The sequence below is a fragment of the Megalobrama amblycephala genome, linkage group LG17 (genome assembly GCF_018812025.1).
Source record: "Megalobrama amblycephala isolate DHTTF-2021 linkage group LG17, ASM1881202v1, whole genome shotgun sequence".
Classification (NCBI taxonomy): domain Eukaryota; kingdom Metazoa; phylum Chordata; class Actinopteri; order Cypriniformes; family Xenocyprididae; genus Megalobrama; species Megalobrama amblycephala.
The window spans coordinates 19,916,213-19,925,837 of record NC_063060.1 but is presented as its reverse complement, the minus strand read 5'-3'; the positions used below and the strand labels follow the sequence as shown (position 1 = coordinate 19,925,837).

General features: G+C 36.9%; 1 long non-coding RNA gene across 1 annotated transcript; it reads left to right on the top strand.

The window, feature by feature from the left end:
- Positions 1-1,535: 1,535 nt before the first annotated feature.
- On the top strand, positions 1,536-9,290 carry LOC125251224. The gene is made up of 3 exons (XR_007180946.1): positions 1,536-1,841; positions 7,125-7,218; positions 7,730-9,290. It is a non-coding gene; the product is annotated as an uncharacterized LOC125251224 (long non-coding RNA).
- Positions 9,291-9,625: the final 335 nt, after the last annotated feature.

Sequence of the window (9,625 nt, the reverse complement as noted above, 5' to 3'; positions counted from 1 at the left end):
AACATTGTCATCCAAGGCTTTTCTCTTCAGGTTGGTGTAATCATTTCAGACATCTGAAATGATGCTTGTAATAGAAGCGCTCATAGTTTTAGTCATGTAATCATTCAGGCAGATCTCACATAGTTTATTCATACCTGTCAAAATGACGTCTATCTTATATTTGAAATGTATGTAATCAGTGATTTATAGTGAGTCATCGTGCCTTCAGAGCCCTTAAAAGTGTTTTTGCAGTTTGGTTTGAGTGGTTTATCATTAATTCTGGTGAAAGCAGAAATGTAGATGGGTTATTTACTGGTTCGCTTGCCTGTTGCCCCCTTGATGGCAGGTGATAACTACACCCTAAAACGTGTCTTTCTCAATTGACATCCGTTCAAAAGTTGCAGCCTATTCTGACTAAATAAATACTTTTAAGACTGTAGTCTATGGTGGGTAATAGGTTTTTGTTTGTTTGTTTGTTTTTTGAGACAAGCCAAGTGGATTATATATTGAAATTTCTGGAAATTAAATGGACAAACTAATTCTCAGCTTTCAAAGAATTAAAACCTTCTAACCTTTGACTAATGGAAATGTGTCAATGGGAGAAAGAGGTCTGACTAAATGTTAAATTAAAAAGACTGATTACAAAACTCTCATTGAGTCTGGCATTTTAAAGTGAAGGATTGAGAAACAATTCTCGGAAAGTCTGAGCGCCCCAGCATTCATTAAATACAGCCACTGAGAGAACATAATGTTTAGTAGCTATGTGAATTAAAGCCATGACACACGTCAGTAGTAGTAGGCTATATCCCATTTCGTGAATATCACCCGTATAGGAGCGCTCACCCACACCAATCTAAATGCAAACACGCAAATGCTGCCGTCCAGTCCTCTCAGATCAAATATGGTGATATGTTCTCCAAGAACTCCTCGAGAACGAACATTTTCCCTGCTAAGCCCTCTCTCGCTGTCCTCTTTCCTCACAAAAGGAAAGCACTTACATTTGCACATTGACAAGATGTAAAATTTAAATATATTTGAATAGAAAACGAAGAATTAGCGTCATTGTTCTCGCATATCTCCATGGCAACTTCAGAATAAGTGGCTTCCCTCACCTGTTTTAGAAAGCCATTGTCCGAGCGATCTCAGCATTATGCATTATGTTTCACGTTAAAATGCTCGCGTCAGCGCTGCCGACTGTCACGCGTCTGTGGTATAGAGAGCAAATGACAACTGCACTTAAGAGGCACTCAGAATCCATCCGAAAAGGAAATGGACAAAATGGCAAGATTTCCACATGAAAACCGTCAAACGGCCTTTTATGCTGTTCACTAACAGCGAAATTCTCGCGACTGCACCACTTGATTCTGTAATGTATGAAAACAAAAGTGGGGTTCACTATGAAAATTACACCTGATGGGATGTGCAAAAAAAAAAAAAAAAAAAAATATATATATATATATATATATTTTTTTTTTTTTTTTTTTACTGAGACTTTTACTGAGTCGCCCATTCAATTGACCCTTCGGCAGGAGTTTGATTGACAGGCGATCTAACCAATCATAACACTGAATCCGCCATTTTGTCTGACTATCAGCAGCAGTGGCGTAGCCACGGGTGTGCCGGTGCCACCCAAAGTGGCAGCTGGCACACCTACAATAGGTCCAGGTGAAATTGCAAGCACAACAAACCTCACAAGTATCGAAAATGGGCTACTTTCCCATAGACTGGAGTGAGACCATAGACGTCTCTCGAGCTGTCGCGATCATTCTTGGCTCTCTGTGGCTTGTAGCGCTAAGTGCTTCAGTTCATGCAGAGCGGGCGTGAACGGACCATCTCTAATAAACATGAATGAACATCCAAAGGTATGTTGAAAGATATAGTAGAACTTACCAAAATCCGTATCATGTCATCTTTCATGTTCATGTTTCAACTGTGGAAAGGTGTCATTAAAACATATTGTAATAATGTCAAATTTACCGTCACATTTACCTCAGAAAAGCCCTTCAATGTCCAAAAACGCATCAGTCAGCTACAAAAATGAACTTTGAGAGGAGCATTTTGCTAAATATATGCACTATTGCATATTCATTGTATTTGTGCTTAATATGTACTTCAATATTGAATGTATATAAATTTTATGACAGCCACCATTTAAATGTTTAGGTCTATATAAAAATGAGTAGAAATATAATTGTCATAATTTTTTTGTATTATAATGTTATTATAAAAACTGTGTAATTTATATGTAAGTAGCTTACAAATAAATTAATTTTTAATATTATAGTGATGTAGGCTACCAGCTGTGGTTCCCTGTATAGTTTACAGTGTTGAGAGAGATTTTTTTCTTTGAGGAAATTTGCTGTACCTGACGGGCACTTCGGTAAAGTTGGTTTTATATTCGCACATTCGGACTTCTGATAAATTCAGACTTTCCAATGTGCAATAAATTAATGTTTGCGAATTTTAAGCAGCGACATGATACTGACAACCAACGATTGTCAACTTACAACATTTTTCACAGTCGATCAACATAGGCAAGTATTGTTTTAATGGCATATTTACTTGTGAATGTCCACTGAATGTCCAATGTAGTTTGATTAACAAGGCTATTGAATACGGATGTCCGAAAGTGCGAATATAAAACCAACTTTAAGTCTGAGGGGCCCCAAATTAGTCAATAATGAATCAAGGAAATCAAATCGAAATCAAACCACAAGCTTCAGAATCAAAATCAAATCCAATGGTGAAATTTGTGTCAATGCCCAGCCATCAATCATTTTTTTGTTTGTTTTTATTTAAAGCAAATGTTGTTTTTTCCAATTATTTTCTTGTCAGAGTGCACCAGAATGCGTCGTTAAAATCCCGAAAATGGGGGAGGATGCTCCCAGACCCCCCTACAACAATTTCAGTTACAATACTTTGTCCGGTTGCACATTAATCGGACAATAAATATGGCACACCCAGTTTTTCTGATGCACACCCAGAGTCACTTTTCTGGCTACGCTGCTGATCAGCAGATTAATGTAGGTGGACTTGGACTTGAAAAATGGTGTGTACTACTGACATCTTTCCACGATTGAAGCATCATTCCTTATGATGTTCATTAATGTTTATTTGATGCTATAAATGAACTAGTAGGAAGAGATGATCGGTTCATGAGCCGCTTGAACTGAGGCACTACAGCGATCTGTCACAACACATTAAAGAGCCCCAAATTGTTATTTATTGTTTAAATTTCTTTAAAAATTACAAAATTTGAAATTTGAGACTTTGTTCCATATCAAAAGTAACCATATCAAAAGTAATTTCTGTCCCTCCATAGACAGCTACGAAACTAATGACACTTTGATGCTTCAAAAAGTTCATAAAGAGAACGTAAAACTAATCCATATGAATTAAAGGTGCTAAAGAGGATCTTTTCGTCGACTGAGAAACCAAAGACTGTTAGTGAGTTTTTGAAATGAGCGCATGCGTAAGAACAACCGTGCAACTGTATTGGAACACGAGTGTTTACCACCGGCATTCGCTGTGTCGTGTTAGTGGATTCATTATGTCGGACTCACCGCAGGTAACTCATAATCTGCAGTTGTTACTCCTGTCTCCTGACAAAAACATTGCATGCTGAGCCTGTAGAGTGTGGAAAGTTACTGGAGCGCGCAGCCGCGCACGTCTCTCACAAGGAACGTAATGGCAGTGATTGACAAGCTAGAGGGCCAATCGATTGGCTGATGTTTTTAAGGCCCTACCTCGTGCACAGATAATGTATATTAATATTAGTCCTTTCAGTGCACCTAATAAATAGTCTTTTATCAGTTAGTAAAGACAGTTTCAAGTAATATTGCAAAAATGTATAAAACAAAACATCGTCTTTAGCACCTTTAAGCGGTTCAGTCCAAATTTTCTGAAGAGGCTCGATCGCTTTATATGATGAACAGATTGAATTTAGGCATTTATTCACATATAAACATTTATCAACTAGTGAGTTTCAAAGTGACAGTTGCGTAGCTGTCTATGGAAGGACAGAAAGCTCTCAGATTTCATCAAAAAGATCTTCATTTCTGTTCCAAAGATGAACGAAAGTCTTACGGATTTGGAACGACATGAGTGTGAGTAATTCATGACAGGACTTTCATTTTTGGGTGAACTATCCCTTTAATTAATTCTGTGTGTAAACCCAGCATCTGCACTATTACCACAGACAAACGGCATGCTTTGATTCATCTTTGATATGATGCATTATGCACTGGTCCAAATTATAAACCCTTTTCCCTCTGGAATGTTCCTTTTTAACATGTTTAAGCTGATTTGATGTCAACAAGAAATGACATGGAATGATATCTTAGCTGGAGTGACGTTATAGCAACCAGAGCTGGGAACACCTACTAGAAAGAAGATCCTTTCTTGTGTTTAAAAACAGCACAACAGGTCTAAAAAGAACATAAAGTTATCTTATAGTAGATAAGACCAGAAAAACGCTACAGCTACAACTGTCCATGAATGCTTTTCAGGAACTCAGACACGATTCTCTCATTTGCATGAATATTTTATCCATTTTGTCAAGGATCATTCAAAACCACCTTGAGCACCTGTCACGTTTGAACAATGTACAGAAACATTATGAAGACAAGTGTTTGCGTGTGTGTCCCTGTGAGAAATGATTGTTCCTCGCCGTGTTTTTTAATTGCAGTATTTATTATGCTCAAGGACAGAGATGTCATTCTTCTGCTGTTTAACATGGAGTCTGGGAATACAGCGCTCATGAGAGCTTTTCAATCAAGAAAGTAATTGGCAGATTTTAGACTTGCAGCATGCTCACATGCTCAGTCTGGGATTCATCTCCGTCTCGGGCCTTCGTCGCATGGGACAGGAATAGCTTGCAGCCGATTGTCAGCTGTGTTTAGTGCAAGGGATGTTACTGATAGAGATATGATTGGAATGACAATGGAGATGCTGAAAAATCATCAATAGCTTCCGTGCCTCTGATTGGCTGTCGTTTTCCCATCTGATGCTCTAGGAACGGTGCAGAGATGCAACACATCTGTCCTCAAAGGAAGCACAGGATTTAAAGCTTTCTTTGATTGCAGCTGCCGTCGAACACTTCAAAACTGCATGCAGTTAGATCCTAGAGGTAGATCCTTCAATTGCACTTGCCGATTGGTGCATTTCTGACTTACAGATTTGCATATGGTAATAAGTGTGAATGCTTTGTCCTGCACTTTTGACTGCACTTCACAAGAACTAGATCTTAACTAAGCAAATCTTTTTATTACAGTCAAGCCTGCTAAAATAAAATATATCCCGTTTTGCAACACTCCCTCCCAAATAACAGTGCTAGATCACTCGCGCTCTCTAGGGAATTGCGATATCTCAGATCTAAAGTCCCAGTTCTTAGCGATTTAGCCTCAGATAAAACGGTTCTCCCACAGCAAAATATCCCGGATTGGTTTGTAGCTGTTTCTGTTCTGACAGAATATAAGATTAAATAATAATAATAAATCTCTAGCCTATTTATTCCAGTCTGATGTTTACTTTGGAATTTATAAAAAGCCAAGCAACTTGCAAGTTGTGAATCACTTGATCTGGAGGTGAAAACGCGGTAAATGTGTCCTCTAACAAACTGTAAATCTTGTAAGGGAGAGTTTTGAAGTAAAACAACCTCAGCAGTTTTGAGTATTCTGCATCAGTAAGCAATAAAAGCCAGGGAGAAAAAAAAAAAACATGCATCTTGCTGAATTGATATCCCTCTGCTCAACGAAACTTTAATCAAAAGCTTTTAGGTGTGAGAGTCAGCGCTGTTATCCTGAAATGATGTTTGTTTCATAGGGCCTGTTTATATGGAAATCTAAATGAGAGTTTTGTGGCTTGTCTCTTTGAGGTCATTTATACGCTAGTGTACAAACAATATTTATATTTTAGCAGATCCGTATATGGGTCAATGACGTGAAACTATTTTTTTGTGTCCATATGGTTTAGTTAAATTTAAAAGGGTTAATTTCGAATTACATTTGCAAATTATTTGTATACATTCTCTTTTTTTTTTTAAGGACAAAGTCGAAATTGTCTGATTTTAATTGAGGGAATGATTGCAAAAACGTCAGTGTGGTGTAACTGTAAAAACTTTACCAAATAATTCATCTTGTTTAAAAAAGGTGAAATTCTCAATAAAGAAATTCTCAGAAAATAAAAGTAAATGGAACACCATTGTTCTGGATATTATAATTAATTTGGGGAATCATGTGAGTCCAATCAAATTTCTGAAGTGTCAAGGTGGTGTAACCACCTTTCAAGGAGCCATTTTGTCCAAATTGTACAAGAAGACCACGTGACATGAGTATTAACGTTTTAAGATATTCCCTCCAAGGCCATGTGCTTACATAGGTGTCCATGATAATGCCTATCAAATTTGATTTTAAATTGAAATAACCGGTTACACCATTTGACTCCTATTACAAGCCTTTCTGTTACAGGGGCCAATTTAGTCAAATATCCCTAGTTTATGATGCTGATTAAAGATGTAATATAAACTAACCTACTATCTGGAACTATTTTCAGGTGTCTATTTCACCTTTTTTAAAGAAGATCAACTATTTGGTACGAAGCTTTTACGATTACACCACATTGACATTTTTGCAATCATCCTCCAACTATTCTCTCAAAATTAATTAAAACAGACTTGGTCCTCAAAAAAGAGAATGTATGCAAGTAATTTGGTCATTTATTTTGAAATTTTAACCCTTTTAAATTTAATTAAACCATATGGACACAAAAAAAATTTGCGTCACCTCATTGACCCATATGCATTTACAATTTACAGTCTTTAGGCCCATTCGATAACTATAATGATAACGATAAAGATATAGTTCTAAAAATCATTCTAAATTTTGTCCACATCACAACTATAACGATAACGTCACAGAGGAAAAATACCATTGGAATCACTTTCAGAATGATTTTTTTTTCCAGCTGAGGAATGATAAAAACATTGAATCTATCCTGTTTTAAAGAGCTTGAGCATTTAAAGCTGCAGACGTTAAAACTAAAGTGCGCGTTTAGAATAAATAATGATATTTTGCACTGGTGTGGGCGCTATTATAGTTATCATTATAGTTATTGTTCTTGGTATGAATGGGACTTTTCTCTTCCAGGAAAATGGACCAAAAATATTGATCACATCATCTCCTGCTCAGGGGTGTATTCAAATTATTCTCCAATCAAATCTTTCTAGAACAAGAAAATCCAGTAAGTAGTAAATCATGTTCATGGCTTATTTAGCTGCTTTATTAAGAATCAGCCTCATAATTTTCAATAATATTCTGTGGCAGAATGATAAAATACATATTTGAACATTTTATCATCATTTTATAGCAGTTTTTGCCAGTATACCTGAACTGAATCAACATTGAACCGACTCGAGCTGAATAATGACACGCTATTCTCTTCTGTAGAGCTGCTTATAGCTGAATTGAACATGTTTCATAACTGATTAACTTTACAGTTTTTGAACCGAACTGAATCAACACTGAACTGACTTGAGCTAAATAATGACACTATTGTCTTTTTAGAGCTGCTTCACATCAAAATTTGAATAGCATAATTTATTCTGCTGTTTTCCTGTTTATTAGTTTGAAGCTGAAACAATCTGTATTGTGTAAAGCGCTGTATAAATAAAGGTGACTGTAAGTGTAAATAAAAAGATTAAATAGCATTTTTTTCAGCTTTATTCAACAATGTCTTCTCTTCTCGCTTCCAGGTTCTACGTCAGAATGCCGACTCATTATTGGCCGGCTCCTGCGTCAGCATCACACGAATGAGTCGTGCTGCTCACATGATCAGCCTCTGCCAATTATGAATTATGAGCTATTTAAAAATCATCAAAAATATCTTCATTTGTGTTTCAAAGATGAACAAAGGTCTTACGGGTGTGGAATGACATGAGGGTGAGTAATTAATGACAGAATTTTAATTTTTGGATGAACTAGCTCTTTAAATTGTCCAACGTGTCTACTTAATCCTGACCAAAGGCGCATTGTAAAACCAGTCGTAAGGATCTTCTCAGGAGGGCTTGTAGGCAGCAGTAGCTGGTAAAGTTTAAAACTCTTGAATATGTGTTAGGTTTGTAGCTGGCCTTGTTACTCACCAGGATGCATTAGCACTTACACTGCAAATGGGAAGTGGCCATATGCGTCCCTAAACAACTCCAAAAGGGGTTTGAGTGATTGGATCACAAGATGCATTGGACCCCATTTCTAGCTCTATTTATAGCTGACCACTTGTGATTGAATGACAGATGTTAGGTGTAAATGGGGCCATATTACTGCATTTTTGGAAAAAGGGAGTTACTACTGCATATGAAAGAGTGCAACAGATTTTTATTGATGGTTCATAAGTTCAGCTGTGAATGTGGATACAAAAGTTCTGCTGCAATTCGTTTGGACATTTAATTGAGCTCTGAGGGATATCATTTGCGTGCATGAATACTGGATGTGCCATACTTTTTAAGGGGACCAATTATGCAAAATTCACTTTTATAAGGTGTTTGAACACCGATGTGTGTCTACAGTGTGTGTAAACAACCAGCCCATAATGGTAAAAATCCACCCACTCCTTTTTATAATCTCCATAAATCACGAACAGCATCTCCAAACGAGAGGTTCCAGATTTCCTCTTACTCTTACGTAAGAGTAGGGTGAAACCCCGCCCATGATTGGTGATGGAATCCGCCCTATTATCTTATTATCTTGCCCTATTATCTTGAGCTGTACACAGTCGGCCATGTTTATCTCTTTGCCAGAGCGTTTAAAATGTATTCTTTTTAAAGTTACTAAAAAGTTGTTTAATCAAGAGCACTGAGTGATTTTCTGTTTTTCATTTGTTGTTTGGTTCATATTTGCAGCATATACAGCAGTAGTGACCGATTGTGTTTATGAACTTTGTGTGTTTCTGACATACATTGTGTGAATTTGACAGTTTAAGTGCAATAAGACATGTAAGAGAAATCAGTTTATTGCTCACAGTATGTGCCGTCTGACAGCCTGGTTTTTGTGAGTGTCCTTTGGATGTGTATGCTCAGAAAACCATATATCAGATGTTTAAACTGTTTAAACACATGCAAATAATTAACTTTAATGATGACGAAGAACTGCAATGTCACGTAAGCGTGGTCGATGATGATCAAATCCAAACAGATGTTTTAGTTTTTTGATCAGAGTATTCGAGGCACGAGTTGTACAGGCTCCGCCCTCTTCTGGTAAGAGTGGTAGGGAGCAGCAGCTCATTTGCATTTAAAGACACATGCATGAAAACAGCATGTTTTTCCTTCCACTCAAAAATAGGCATTTACAACATGGTATAATAAATAAACTGTGGGGTATTTTGAGCTGAAACTTCAAAGACACATTCTGGCGTCACCTGAGACTTATATTACATATATAAAAGTGGCATAATAGGTCCCCCTTTTTTTTGAGAACGTTCCCTGTTAATTGAGAGCATGACTAAACAAATGGTCATTTACTCACCTAATGTTGTTCTGAACCTGCTTGACTTTGAAATTGAAGTATTTAAAGCTTCAAAAAGGACAAAAAGTGTCATATCATAGTTTGTCTGATGGGGGAAAAAACTAATTTAAGTCGCTATTCACAGACAATCT